Source organism: Galeopterus variegatus, unplaced genomic scaffold, assembly GCF_000696425.1.
Source record: "Galeopterus variegatus unplaced genomic scaffold, G_variegatus-3.0.2 Scaffold28, whole genome shotgun sequence".
NCBI classification, from domain to species: domain Eukaryota; kingdom Metazoa; phylum Chordata; class Mammalia; order Dermoptera; family Cynocephalidae; genus Galeopterus; species Galeopterus variegatus.
In genome coordinates, this window is record NW_007726139.1 from 207,794 (window position 1) to 223,363 (window position 15,570).

The 15,570-nt window shown below is 36.2% G+C and overlaps 1 protein-coding gene and 2 pseudogenes across 4 annotated transcripts in view; 1 reads left to right on the forward strand and 2 right to left on the reverse strand.

The window, feature by feature from the left end:
• The window catches only part of ANGPT1 (angiopoietin 1), a 253,373-nt gene that overhangs the window by 203,111 nt on the left and 34,692 nt on the right, over positions 1–15,570 (reverse strand). The window lies entirely within an intron of this gene.
• Positions 7,041–7,684, reverse strand: LOC103588155 (annotated as a pseudogene).
• LOC103588164 lies at positions 8,786–9,397 on the forward strand (annotated as a pseudogene).

Sequence of the window (15,570 nt, forward strand, 5' to 3'; positions counted from 1 at the left end):
TGGCATACTCTTCTATCTTAAAGCAATTTGTTTTCTATAAAATTGTTCCTAGGGGCCGGCCTGTGGCTCACTCAGGAGAGTGCGGTGCTGATAAAATTGTTCCTGAAATTGAGTATATTGACTGAACAGATTTGTTGATTTCTTCCTCTCTCACCTCTTCTTTTCTTTTTCTGTTCCCTTTTCTTCCTTGAAGTACAGAAAGCTAAATATATGGTCATAAATAAGCATCTGGTAAAAGAGCAAGATTTCAGAGGATTGCTGAGCAGAGAAGTATAATCTCCCAACTCTGCCCCTACTGTGTGTGTGTGGGTGGGTGGGTGGGGAGATGGTCTGGGGAGCACAGGAGAGGATCCTGGATGTGGGCAGGAGTGTGAATGGAATCCACAGGAAAAAAGGAGGAAAGTTGTTTCCTTTATCCATAACTATTCAAAATAGCAAGGAAGTTTTTTCGATAACAAAATTCTATTACTCTAGTGATACCTGCTCATTCACTCCTTCCTTCATCAAACAGTTATTGAAAACCTACGTTGTTCCTAGCACTGTAATAGGCAGTCAGCGGTATAAAAAAATAAAACACAGACTCCCATTTCCATGATGCTTTAGGTCTGTTATTTACATATGTAACAAAATTAGTTGCCTATTAGTGAAATATACATTTCAATCTAGAACAGAGGTAGAAGTTTTGGCTGCCTTTATAAGTTCCTTCTTAATAAAGTAATAGAAAACAATACCTCTGATGTTCTTTAAGGAAAAATGTATCCAAAAAGGAAAACACCAAATAAACAATTTCACTTGAGATTCTGGGACCCAAAGATGATAGAATAGTTAAGCTGCAGTGTTTGGAGACTGGTACATATAAATAAACAAAATTTATTTATATGAGGATGAATTTTACTTGTTAATTACTATAAGTAAAACCTATTTCTGTACCTCTGCATCAACCACACAGCCAGATGTACCTTAGCTTAGAATCACTATGTTTTCAACTTTTGTATAACTTCCTCACATTAGGCAAAAAGCATTTTGCATTTAGGCCATGTTGTAATATTGATTGATTTTGTTGGTTTATGCAAAGCACATGTATGAATTCACATAAGCCAGTGATATTACATGTACCTCTTTGCATGCTTACTCCAGATGATGAATGGAGAAGAAATTATATTAAATTTATCTACCAAATAATTTTCTTTGGATTGGGCTTGCCTTCCCTCAATTTGCTATAATGTGAATACGTTTGCAAAGTATAGAATCATCTAAATATCTGATGTTAAAATCTAGGCTTTAAGAATGAATACAATGATCAATAATTGTTAGAATCTTTAAAATATAAAAATGCATTTGATTAATTAGTATTTTGATTAAAGGTATAAAATTAAACAGCATCAAGAGGCAAAAGTGTTCTGTCTGAATCCAGGTAATGTTGATACAGAACTAAAAATTATTTGGACTCTTAGCGGAACCATATGGGATATTAGATATTTTTGGAAAAGGTTTGTTTTGTTAAAAAGTGATGTTAAAGCCATTGTACTAAATAAACTATCTGTATTACTTTTTGTTAGCATCCACATTTCATAATTTCCACAGCTAGTTACACATTCAGAGCATCTGCTAAAGCTCAAATTCTTCACTAGCTTCCTGTAGCGAAGTTAAGGATTATTTGCTTTTATACGGTTCATTTATGTCTGTGGTATGTGATAAAGGTGGTGATTTCTTGACACAGCAATAAATGGGTTTTCCCCATTAAAAGCTCTGTTGGGGGGCAGGGGCCCTTATAAATCACTGTGTGGTCTTGTAAATTGTTCAGTGTTGTGGAATATATTCCTCCCAGCTATGGATCAGAATAACAAGCACACATGAAATTGCCAAGAGCATTCTAAATGAAAGCAAAATCAACCAAAACAAACAAAACAAAGTCTAATATTATTTTAAGGAGAAATCCCGAATAATTGCTTGACCCAAGTGAAATATTTCCAAGGGTGTTGCCAAGAATATGAAAAAGGGAATAGGTGCATGTGTGTGTGTATATATATATTTCCTATTTTAGACTAGGAAATGATAGAAATATATTAAAGCTATAAGAATACCAGAAATAGTAGAATAAATCATATTTACTAAACACTTACTCTGTGCTTGACACTCTACTAATTGCTTTCCCTTGATTTAGCTTGTTTAATCCCCATAATCACTCACATAGATGAGGAAACTTAGGACTGCCTTCTGCATATTAACTGGAATATTCTGTAAATGCACCATGATAGTTTATTTCAAGTCACATCTCATTTAGGTAAAAATTATCTGACAATACATAATCTGCCTCCTCACTTTTAATGGCCATATCTCTAGTCAGAGCCAGAGAAACTAGCTTCATATGTGTATTTCTTAAATTAAAAAAAATATATACTTACACTTCTAGGATTCGTATTAACTCTTCTCTACCACTTGTTTCCTAAATGATGATAATTGACAGTAGACATCAATTAAGCATTGACTGTACTAGTAAAGAAAATACAAGTTTAGAAAAGGAATTAAAAATGAGGAGAGAAACTATCTCCTAAAATGTGTTTTTATACAAAAATACATACACACTGACACACGCATGCACACACAAAGACACACACATACACTTTTTTTTAACGTTATGATACTAGGCACAATATCTTCCAAAGAATACTGTGGCCCTGAAAAAGTTAAGCTTTAACAGATATTGCACTTTATTTATAATGAGGGGAGAGAAATCAACAGAAAATTCCTGCTCATTGTTAACAACGTTATAAATGCTTTAGTACTATAGTGATAGATCTATATCTATATGGTGACATTTATACACTTCACATTTTCTCAAAGTGACTGAAGTGGGTGACCCCTTTAAACACGTAACTTGTTATTTTATAAATCATTTAGATAATGGTTTATGAGAGGTTCCGCCTGAGGCATTCTAATGGGGAAACAGACATGAAAAGCCCATTATCAGAGGGATGCTATTGTGGATGTCATCCAATGTCTACAGTGATTCCTTGTTGAGAAACAAAGACGTTTCACTGACTTAAGTATCAGGGAAATTGTGTTCCTCCTGAATTCCTAAATTATTATACCTGATGTGTTTATCTTTTCATTTGCCTGCCAAAAATTTAGTCTAATTTTTGATTCACAACTAACAATTTTAAAGATTAACATGTATTTCACCATGATCTACTTTATTTTTCTATCTTTATTTTCTGTTTACCTAATTCCCAGATGTTTATTTTATAGTTTATATGTGTATGTACACATGTATGTATTTACATATGTACATGTAAGTAGACAGGTATGTGTGTTTTAGCTATAAATTCTTTGTAGAATAAATAGAATAAGACAGGGCATTTACATTTAGAAACATAATATCGACAAGCATTCTGACACAACGCCTCCTGTAATACATCATATATTATATAGTATATATTATACTATTTTCCATACAGAGAGATGTTTACCAAATTTCTTCCCTCTGAAAAAATGAAGCTAAAGACAACATAAGCAATGAAAATTTTTAGTATCCTTCATAATTAAGATCTTGTGGATAGATTTTGAACTATCAAGTTGAAAAGATGTGGATGGACCTCCATTCCTTATTAGCTTGGGCTACTGTGTCAACTTGCACAAACTGCCCAACCTCCAAGAGCTTCCTCATCTCCAAAGTGGAGAGAATAATTTTTATTCACCAGGGGTTTATAATGATTGAGTGAGATTAAATAAATTTGACACATAGTACAGACTCTATAAATGCCTGTTCTGTTGTTAGTCTTCCTGGTAGAAATCTGCATTGAATAGATTTTCACTATACACAAACTAGACATCCTGAAAAATTTTAATAAATGTGTTTTGATGAAGAATTTACTTAGGCCTATTTTCCTTTATTAGAATTGGCTGCATAGGGAGAATTCACTATAACTTTATATCCAAAAAGGATAAATACTTAATGGATTTCTAAATGATGGTTCCCAATGCATGTAAAGGGGTGTGTGTGTGTGTGTGTGTGTGTGTGTGTGTGTGTGTATTTCTGTATGTGTATTTCTGTGTGTTGAGCAGTGGTTATTCGCCCACCATGATAATATGGGTATACGTTAATTTAGCACAGATTGTCTGAAGAGGTCTTTGGACCTCTGTACATTACCTTTGATCCAGACATTTGACTTCCAAAAATTTTAACTAAAAATAATTAAGGAGAGATATAGGTAAATTTACTTACAAAAATGTTAACTGCAATATTATTAATTATCCAGACAATTGGTTAGAAATCTAAATGCTCGGCATTTAGATTTCAGATCCTCTATTGGCAGTAGACGATTGGGTAAAGTGGAGTACATTGAACAATTGAATTCAAAATGGCTATTAAATGGGGTGGCAAAGTATATTTTTTGTCATGAAAAGATGTTCATAGAATATAGTTCAGATAAAAAAACATATCTTGAAATACCATATATAAAATGACTCTATTTTTAAAAAATAAATTCGTACCTCCCCTGGGTGAGTTTATTAAAACCGTGTCAAGAATAGTTATGGTTGTCACTGCAAGATAACAGGTGATTTGTATTTCTTTTTTTTTCCATTGCCAATATGTATTGAGCATTTATAGTGTCTTAGGCACAATAAAACATACAGAAGACATTGTTCCTGCTCTTGAGGAGCTTACATTCTAAAAGAAAAAAAAAAACACACCTCTTTTAAATGGCATTTTTGTTTGATGTTTTCTGCAAAATACTAAGGAAATATTCTCTAAAGTGAGCAATGAGTTTTGGGTATAAATTAACCCCTTCATTATATAGAGAGAAGAAGAATGGATGAATTTTAAAGGCAGACAATGACAGACCACTCAGGATAGGTAGGGTTTACAGGGAGATAAACACAATTTCATCAACTAAAGAGAGATTTGCTGCAGTAAATAGGATGAGGGAAATGGTCTGTGGGATGCAAGCAAAGGAAACAGGGTATCTCAGATGCTGAGTGGAGCCAGAAAGATCATGAGGCCTTTTTCCAACTACATGGCCACCCAGTAGGAATGACTGGGGACAAGACAGAAGGCTAAAACGGGGAGGTAATCTTGTGCACCTGACAAATAGAATAAAGGACCCAAATCAAAGGCAGGCTGTAAGAGTACCAAGAAATTCTTAAAAACCAAAAATGATTTGGAAACACAAAACTTAATGCTACCCAGTGTCACGACGGGACAAGAACATTAGGGCTTCCTAAATGAGAAAATGCGATATACAAAAATTTTAAATGAAACATATTTTTTCCAATCTTCCCCTCCCCCAGAACAAAAAAATAAATAAATAAACAAAACTTTTGGGAGGCCAGGTTGAAGGGGCAAGGACAGAGGGGACATAGTTGGGAACAGTAGTTACATTAGTAGTATTTTCATTGTTATGATAAACTTTGTACTTAAACTTTGTAAAAGCCCATTAGCTGCCAAGAGGGAATAAGGAATAAATTTCCAAAAATATACAATATCCTTTACAGAAGTTTCAGAACCAAAAGATTAATTTATATGAAAAGCTGTAGAGAAAGTAGTTGGAAAGTCCATTCATAAAACTTTTATTCCGCTTACATGAACTTAATACACGTGTTCTTAACAATTATGCTTGGATTTTTCATGCAAATTTCATAAGACATGAAATAAAGCTGGCGATCATCTCAAGTTATTTCCCTATTAACTATTTTTACAGCACATGCATGTTAGGCAAGTATAAAAAAAAAATCAGAAAAGCTAAAAAAAACCAAAAAAGTTAAATGCATGGTTTTTTTTGTTTGTTTTACTACTGTGCTTGATATACGTGAAGTAATGGATATCAAGCAATTCATTTTTACTGCACCTTTACTTTTACATTTGTTCTTAGGTTGTGTAAAACATTTAAATACAAATAAAATGAACATAGCAAAAGAAAGCAAACAGTAGGTAACTTTACAAATAATGGAATGTGAACCATTTCTGCCCTTATCCAGAGTAAGCTGTGTCACAACTTTGTCTAAAGGAACACTTCTGCAGCTGTAGTCAAAGGTGTGCACACTGAGATTGAGTATTCTGCAGATACACGTGGCTTGACATGTAGAGTCCAAGGGATATCCGTTTCTACCACAGCCTTCTGAGTGCTCCGGACATTAAAGTACCCACGATAACACATCTGTGACTGGAACCAATTATCCCTTTTATTCCCCACCAGACAAGCCAATATGTAGGCAGTTTTCTTTGCTTAGAACATGGAAGCAGTTTTAACACTGGCCCTTGTGAAGCCACAATGTACCAAAAGTACTATGCCAAACATTTTTAACTTGCATAAAAATTCCACATCCCCATATTGGCCACCTCAAGATGAAAACAGAGAACTCCCTAAATGTTAACTGTCTCTACTCCCCTAATGTTAAACATAAAAACCACATGAAAAATACAGAAATTTAAATAGAAACAACACAAACTGTCATAAATGTAAACAAAAAACTATTTGTGGGACAGCATGGATGACAAATGTTCTACTGTGTAAATTTTAGAATGAGGCAGACAAAAGTTGGAAGGCTGGTTACTTTTCCTCTCTTTCTCCTGTTTCAGCTTCATCCCCTTGGGTGTCTGAGGTGTAGTGGATTGAATTATGTTCCCCCAAATCTCACTGAAGCTCGAATTGTGTCCCCCAAGTTTTATGTATTAGAAACTTGATCCCCTGTGACTGTTAAGAGAGTGGGAAATCCTATTATGGTAATTGAAAGGTGGGGCCTTGAGGAGGTGATTGGATTGTAGGACCATGCCCTAGTGAATGGGTTAAAAATGATGGTCAGGAGTGTGGTTCTGAGGGCTTCAAAAGGACAGAGAAGAGAGTCTATCTGTCTCTCTCTCTCCTCTGCTATTTTCAGAATGTGATACTCTGCCATCACTGAAGTCATCAACAAAGAAAGTCTTTACCAGATGTGTTCCCTGGACTTTGGACTTCCAAGCCTCTGAAACTGTAAGCAATAAATTTTTTCTTTATAAATCACCCACTTCTGTGTATTTTGTTATAAGCAACAGATACGAACTAATGTGTATCAGGTTCAGCAACGGCGTCATCAAAAGCTCTCTTTGCAAGAGAGCAGGGCTTCTCTGGGGAGTTCAGAATCTCATAATAAAACATGGAGAAGTTAAGGGCCACTCAATCTGATAGGATGCATGGTTGCATTTCCTTTTTGCTGATTTCAAAAGCTTCTTGGTATGCTTGTTGTGACTGATCCACAATCCCTTTCTTGTCATCACCAGCAGCAACCTTGCCGAGTCACGGTAGTAGTCTCTGCTTATTTTCAAATAGAAGACTTTGCTCTGTGCATGTGAAGTATTGGGATCAAGAACTTTTCCCAAAGAGACGGTACATCATCGCAGATATCTCTTAGCTCGGTCGCAGTTTTCTCTCAGTATTCTCGATCCATTTGCTGTTTTTTCTCAGCACCTTCCATCTTTTGCTCCATACTTGGGATGACCCTCCGAGATGTCCTATGGGTTCCTATGACATTTTTATAAGCAGCTGAGAGAAGATTCCTCTCCTCGTTGGATAATTCAGCTCCTTGCTGAGTTACAGACTTCATGCAGGCTGCCTTATCATCACATCGCTCAGCATGTGGCCTTTTGCACCAGCTCGTTTTTATCCATGACTGGGTGTTCTGTGTCCGGAGTGGGAGGCGGCGGACGGACAGGGGCTCAGCAGTCTCAGCGCGACAGCAGCAACAGAGACGCTGAGACTCTGTCCCTGGATCTCGTTGCTCACAGGCGACAGCCGCTCCGCAGACACGGGGTTTCCTCCAATCACCAGCCCCAGCAGCAGGGGCGCCACACGCAGGATGATGTCAAACGCTGCTGGCTCGGGACGGTGGCCTTAGACCTTTTATTCTGATTTGTGTTTCTTTCAGCCTGTCAGTATTTTCTAATTTTTCAGTGATAAACACATGCTATGTATGTAACAAGAGTCATTAAGATAAACAAAAACCAGCTGCCTAAAATCCAACTCCTCTCCATTTCCCTTCTGGTTTTTGCCTCAGTGGAAGCACATCACAAGGCAAATGGATTAACAAAGAACTGGGCATAGCATACGGTGTGTTCACAATCCCTTCATTTTTAGCAGATGTACTTGACTGACCTAAATATACTATGGTTGTAAAGAGTTTTGTGGGGAGGGCGACTAGGCTTGTGATGTTACCAGCACCGTTTAGATTCTATATCTTTTCAATTACTCAAGACACACTGTTATTGGACAAGACTGTCTACGCTGTTTATTTGTTAGAATAGAAACCAGTCCCCAAACAAGTCACTTAGAATGAATTTTGAGCTAGTTTTCCCTCACTTTTGATTACCTGGTTGTATTATAGGAAACTTGATACAAACCTTTAACTCTTTACTTTTGTAGTCAATAGAGTAAACTGATATCTACACATGGCTTCCTACATGTATAGAAGTACACTGTAAATAGGAAGTAGTACATTTTCTATTCAAAAGTAGTATCACATATTTTGCTAGCCAACCCAAACAACTAGCTAATGGATTACGATGTGATGAAAATCCTGAGTATTGATACTGACTTGAATTTAGGATGGGACTGTCAGATTTTGCTGATAAATTTCACCTGCCTAACTTTGTTTCTGGCTCTTTTATTCAACACACTATGTATTTCCCTGTCTTTTAAATAAATAAATACAGGATTTCTGCTCTGTTACCAGAGTTCCGGATGCTCTGCCACCATTGCTGTCTGACCTGCACAGACCCATGGGAGCCATCCAGGTCACCCATAACTGGGAAATGGAGTCAGTGGCCTTTGAGGATGTGGCTGTCAACTTCACCCTGGAGGAATGGGCTATGCTGAATCATTCCCAGAAAAAAACTCTACAGAGATGTCATGGGGGAAATCTGCACAAACTTGGCTTCTGTAGCAATTGTATTATAGAGAAAGTTGGTGAAAGTAAAGAAAGGCATCACTGTGGACAAACCTTCAGCCAGATTCCAAATCTTAACCTGAACAAGAAAAATTCTGCTGGAGTAAAAGCATATGAATGTAGTTTGTGTGAAAAAGCCATCATGTGTCATTCATCCCTTAACAGGCACATCACTGTACCGAAACCACGTAAGTATCAGGAATATGGAGAGAAGTCATATAATCATAAGCAACATGGGAAAGTCTTTGGTTATCTCCTCTCCTTTCATATTTATAAAAGGACTTACACTGGAGAGAAACCCTATGAATGTAAGGAATGTGGGAAAGCCTTCGTTTCTCTCTCAAGTGCTCAAAGTCACATGGTAGTACACACTGGACCTTATAAATGTAAGGTGCATGGGAAAGCCTTTGACAGCTCCAGTTCATTTCACATACATGAAAGGGCTCACACTGGAGAAAAACTCTATGAATGTGAATAACGTGGTAAAGACTTCAGTTGGTTCACCACCCCAATTCAATTTGGAAGCATGAAAGACTTACAATGGAGAGAAACCTGTAAATGTAAAAAATATGGTAAATCCTTCAGCAGTTCCAGTTACTTTTGATGCATGAAAAAACTAATATTGGATAAGAAAGCTAAATGTAAGAAAATGGAAAACCCTTCAGTTGCTCCATATACTGACAGACATGTACAAATGCTCACTGGATTAAAACCCTATTAGTTTGAAAAATCCAGGAAGATTTTAAGTTTTAACAAATACTTTAAAAGTCATGTAAAAACACACTGCAGTAAAATTCTACAAATGTCAGTAATATGGAAATTAAATTATATAATGCTCTAAAAATATACAACATGAAATAAGTGTTGCAAAGTAATAAATATGTTCATCAGTGACTTATTTCTTAAAATGGATCTATAGACTATTGATTTCTACTTCTTTTGCAAAGGAACATTGAGGTGAAATAGTCCTGCAAGTACTCTTACAATAGGACATGAATTTAACAGCTAATTTTATTTTTATGTATGTTAGTAAAATAAACTTTATCTCTTTTCAACTGGATTAAAAAGCTAGACCCAATTATATACTGTCTTCAAGAGACTCACTTCACCTGTAAAGACACACACAGACTAAAAGTGAAAAGATAGAAAAAGATAGACTATACAAATGGAAACCAAAAATGAGCAGGAATAGCTATTCTTATATCAGATAAAATAGACTTTAAACCAAAAACCATAAAGAGACCAAGAAGGCTACTACATGTTGATAAAGGGAAATATCCAGCAAGGAGACATAACAATCATAAATATCTATGCACCCAACAGGAAAACACACAGATGTGTAAAGCAAACACTATTAGACCTAAAGAAAGAGACCCCAATACAATAATAGTAGGGGACCTGAACACCCCTCTCTCAACATTGGGCAAATCTTTTAGGCAACAAATGAACAGAGAAACACAGTATTTAAACTACACCTTAGACCAATTGGACCTGGCAGATATCAACAGAAAATTTCATCCAGCAACTACAGAATATACATATTTCTCATCAGCACATGGAACATTTTCCAGGACAGAATACATGTTAGGTCACAAATCAAGTCTCAGCAAATTTTAAAAAATCAAGATCATTTCAAGTATCTTTCTCAGACCACAATGGATTAAAATTGAAAATTCATAAAAAGAAAAACTCTAGAAACTGCACAAATACATGGAAAGTATACAACAGGCTCCAAATGGCATATGGGTCCAAGAAGAAATTAAACAAGAAATCAAAAAATTTCTTGAAACTAACAAAAATAAAGTAACATCATACTAAAATCAGTAGGATACTGCAAAAGCAGTCCTAAGAGGGAATTTATTGCAATTAATGCTTATTTCAAAAGAATAGAAAGATTAAAATAAACAACCTAACACTACACCAAAGAAATAGAAAAACAAGAACAATCTAATCCTAAAAATAGTAGATGGGGGGAAATAATTAAGATCAGAACAGAACTAAATGAAATAGAGACTCCCAAAATGATACAAAAGATTAATGAAACAAAAACTTTTCTTTTCAAGAACATGAATATAATAGACAAAGCTTTAGCTAGGTTAACAACAAAAAAAGAAGACCCAAATAACAAAAATCAGAAATGAAAAAAGAGGCATTACAACCAATACCAAAGGAATAAAAAGAATCATTAAAGACTGTTATAAACAACTAATGCCAATGGATATGAAAACCTGGAGGAAACTGATAAATTTCTGGACCCATACAAGCTACCAAGACTGAACCAAGAAGAAAGAGAAAATATGAACAGACCAATAACAAACAGTGAGATTGAAGCAGTAATCAGCAGTCTCCCAACAAAGAAAAGGCCAGTGCTGGATGGCTGTACTGCTGAATTGTCTCACACCTTTAAAGAGGAATTAATACCAATTAACTTCAAACTATTCCAAAAAATTGAAACAGAGGCCACTCTCCCAAACTCATTTTATGAGGCCAGCATCAACCTGATACCAAAACCAGACAATGATACAACAAAAAATGGTAACTATAGTCCAATATTCTTGATGAACATAGACATATAAATACTCAACCAAGTATTAGCAATCAGAATACAGCAACATATCAAAAAAATTACAATCAAATGGGATTCATCCCAGGGATGCAAGGATGGTTCAACAAAAGCAAGTCAGGGCCGGCCCGGTGGCGCACTGGATAGTGCGCCGCTTGGGAAGCGCGGCGGCGCTCCCACCCGAGGGTTCGGATCCCACATACAGACCGGTTCCCGCTCACTGGCTGAGCGAGGCGCGGGAGCAACACCGAGGGTTGCAATCCCGTTGCCGGTCCCCGGTCCAGTACGGGGGCAACACTGAGGGTTGCGATCCGTTGCCGGACACGGAAAAAGACAAAAAAGACAAAAAAAAAATGCAAGTCAAAAATATGATATATCACATCAACAAAATCATGGATAAGAGCCTTATGATTATCTCCATAGATGCAGAAAAAGCATCTGACAAAATTTAATGTTTCTTCATTATAAAGGCTGTCAGCAAATTAGTTACAGAAGGAAAGTATCCCAATGCAATAAAAGTCATATGTGACAAGCCAATGGCCAATATCATCCTGAATGGGGAAAAACTGAAAGCTTTTCTCTTAAGAACAGGAACAAGACACGGATGCTCACTCTCACCACTCTTATTTAACATAGCATTAGAAGTACTAGCCAGAGCAATTAGGGAAGAGAGAGAGAGAGAGAGAGAGAGAGAGAGAGAAAGGCATTCAGATTAGAAAGGCTGAAGTCAAATTGCCCCTGTCTGCAGATAACATGATCCCATATATAGAAAATCCCAAAGACCCTACAAAAAAACTCTTAGAGCTGATTAACAATTTCGGTTGTTAGGATATTTTGCAGGATAAAAAATCAACGCCTAAAAATCAGTAGCGTTTTTATTCTCAGATAACAAACTAGCAGAAAAAGAAATCAAGAAAGCAAACCCATTTATAATAAGTCACAAAAAAAATAAAATAAAATACCTAGGAATGAATTTAACCAAGGGGGGTGAAAGATCTCTAGAATGAGAACTACAAAACACTACTGAAAGAAATTAAGGAGGATGTAAAAAGGTGGAAAGACATTTCATGCTCTTGGATTGGAAGAATTAATATTGTGAAAATATCCATACTACCCAAAGCGATCTACAGATTAATGCAATCCTCATCGAAATACCAATGACATTCTTCACTGAAAGAGAAAAAAATAATCCTAACATTCATAAGGAACAACAAAAAATCATGAATAGCCAAAGCAATCCTGTGCAAAAAAAAATAAAGCCACAGGCATAACACTACCTGAAGTCAAATTATACTGGAAAGCTATTGTAACCAAAACAGCGTCAAACTGGCATTAAAAACAGACAGTCTGACCAATGGAACAGAACAGAGAACCCAGAAATCAGTCCACACACTTACATCCAACTAATCTTTGACAAAGGCAACAGCAACATATACTGGGGGAAAGACTGCCTCTTCAATAAATGGTGCTGGGAAAATTGGACTTCCATATGCAGAATGAAACTAGACCTGTATCTCTCACTATATACCAAAATCAACTCCAAATGGTTTAAAGAGTTAAGTATAAGACCCAAAACCATAAAATTGCTAAAAGAAAACATAGGAAAAACACTTTAGGAATTAGGACTGGGCAAAGATTTTATGAATTACAGCCCCCAAACACAAGCAACTAATGAAAAAATAAACAAATGGGATTATATCAAACTAAAAAGCTTCTGCACAGCAAAGGAAACAAAAAACAGAGCAGAAAGACAACCTATGGAATGGTAGAAATTATTTGCAAACTATTTATTTGGCAAGAGATTAATGTCCAGAATATGCAAGGAACTCAAACAACCTCACAGTAAAAAAACAAATAATCCAATTTAAAAATGGGCAAAGAAGTTGAATAGACATTTCACAAAGGAAGATATACAAATGGCCAACAAGTAAATGAAAAAATGCTTATCACTAATCATCAGAGAAATGCGGATCAAAACCACACTGAGATATCATCTCATCCCAGTTAGACTGGCCATTATTATAAAGACCAAGAATAATGAATGCTGGCGAGGATGTGGAGAAGGGGAACTCTTCTACACTGTTGGTGAGACTGTAAATTAGTGCAGTCATTAATGGAAAACAGTATGGAGGTTCCTCAAACAACTACAGATAGAACTACCCTATGATCCAGCAATCCCACTTCTGGGTATATACCCAAAGGAATGGAAATAATCTTTTTGAAGGAATACCTACGTACCCATGTTCATAGCAGCTTTATTTACAATAGCTTAGATATGGAACTAACCTAAAAGTTCATTGGTGGATGACTGAATAAGGAAAATGTGTGGTATATATACACTATGGAATACTACACAGCCATTTGAGTCTGTCATTTGCAGCAATGTGGATAAGCCTGGAGAAAATTACGTTAAATAAAATAAGCCAGACAGAAGGAGAAATATCACGTGTCCTCATTCATGAGTGGGTGCTAAGAAAGAAGGAAGGAAGGAAAGAAAGAAAGGAAGGAAGAAGCAAAAAGAAAGAAAGGACTACAATAATATGTTGAATTTTCAGAAGGAGAGAACAAATCTATGGTTACTAGATGTGGAGGGGGAGAAGAAAAGGGGGGTTAGAGAGAGACTGGGTAAGGGGCATAAAAACTATGATTTGTAATAATGAATATGCTAATAATATTGATTTTATCATCAAATGTTATACATTTGGGAGTAGTCAATGCTTACTCCCAAAATATGTATAATCATTTATGCTCCGATAAAAAAATAAGAAATAAATACATACATACAAACATACATACATCTACTCCAGTGATAAAGTGGTCTGCAAAATACATTTGTATGTTCTTATTGAGAAGGCAAAGAACATACAATAGGGGAACTGTCTAAGAGGTGTAAATATCCAGGGTGTACTTCCCCAAAACATTGCCTGTGCTTGTAAAATAAAGTGGTTTGGAAACAGGTTCCACTCTTTTCTATTGACCTTTGGCTCCTATACGTCTTCCTCTCTGGCCACCTTCTCAAAATACTCTCTCAGAAGTTTTACTCAACCTAAAAATAGCTCCCAGATGTCTTACTACCTTGCTCTGTAGCCTCTCTCCCCTTGCTGAAATTGTATGATTAGGAAAGAGAATGGGAAGGGTTTACCAACAAGACCTTTTTTGGTTCAAAATAAGTCCATTTCATACTTCATAGCAGGTTATTTTTATTTTTTGCCTCCATGTGAATAGCTCAAAAATGTAGATAACTGTTTTCTTAACTTTACTAATAAAGAACAGTTGGAAATTATAGCAACTTCTTTGGTTTAAAGTTTAAAGTTAGATGTCAGTATTTAGTTTTAGATGGAGCTGTCTCTCATATAAAACTCAAATTCTGCATATCTATTCATTTGCTGAATGTCTTCATTGAATTCTCTGCTTACATTTCCAGCAGATATCTCCTGTTTTCCCACATCTTATGATTCATAACTACAACTGAATTCTCTGGCAATGTGGTGGGAAAGTGGCTCGACCCTGGCCTTCCATCCTAGGAAGGAAAGTGAAGTAAAAGCAAGAGCCTTTGCATCATATTCCATAGTGAACCAACGTATGCTTTGAATTGGACCCAATGTTTCAAGAGGAGAGTTTACTAATAAGAAAGTATTTATGGTAAACCCTGCCCTCCCCTCATGACTCACTGTGGCTAACATTTGTGATTTTGTTGTCGTTAAATAATTCCTATCTGTGGCAAATTTCACAATAAAATTATTTCCAACAGGTAATGGTGCCTGACTCAACTCACAATCAAGGCTTTCATCTTCAAGAGAGAATCTTGTTGGAAAACTTCGCTCCTCAATAGTCTCTTTCGCCAGTCTTTTAAAGCATGGCAACAGCCTTAGAAAGACCCAAAATACTTGACTTTTGGATTATAATGAAGCCATAAAAATCATGTTTTAATAAGGACAAGAAGTCAGAAAGTTGATCTTCATTGCTTTTCTGCCTACCATGAGGAATGCACCTGGAAAGCTGGCATAAGCATCGACATAAGCATCGGGACATTAGTGGACAGGAGAGTGACATCATTGTATTAGTAACGGGGTTCACTGTGCCTTCCC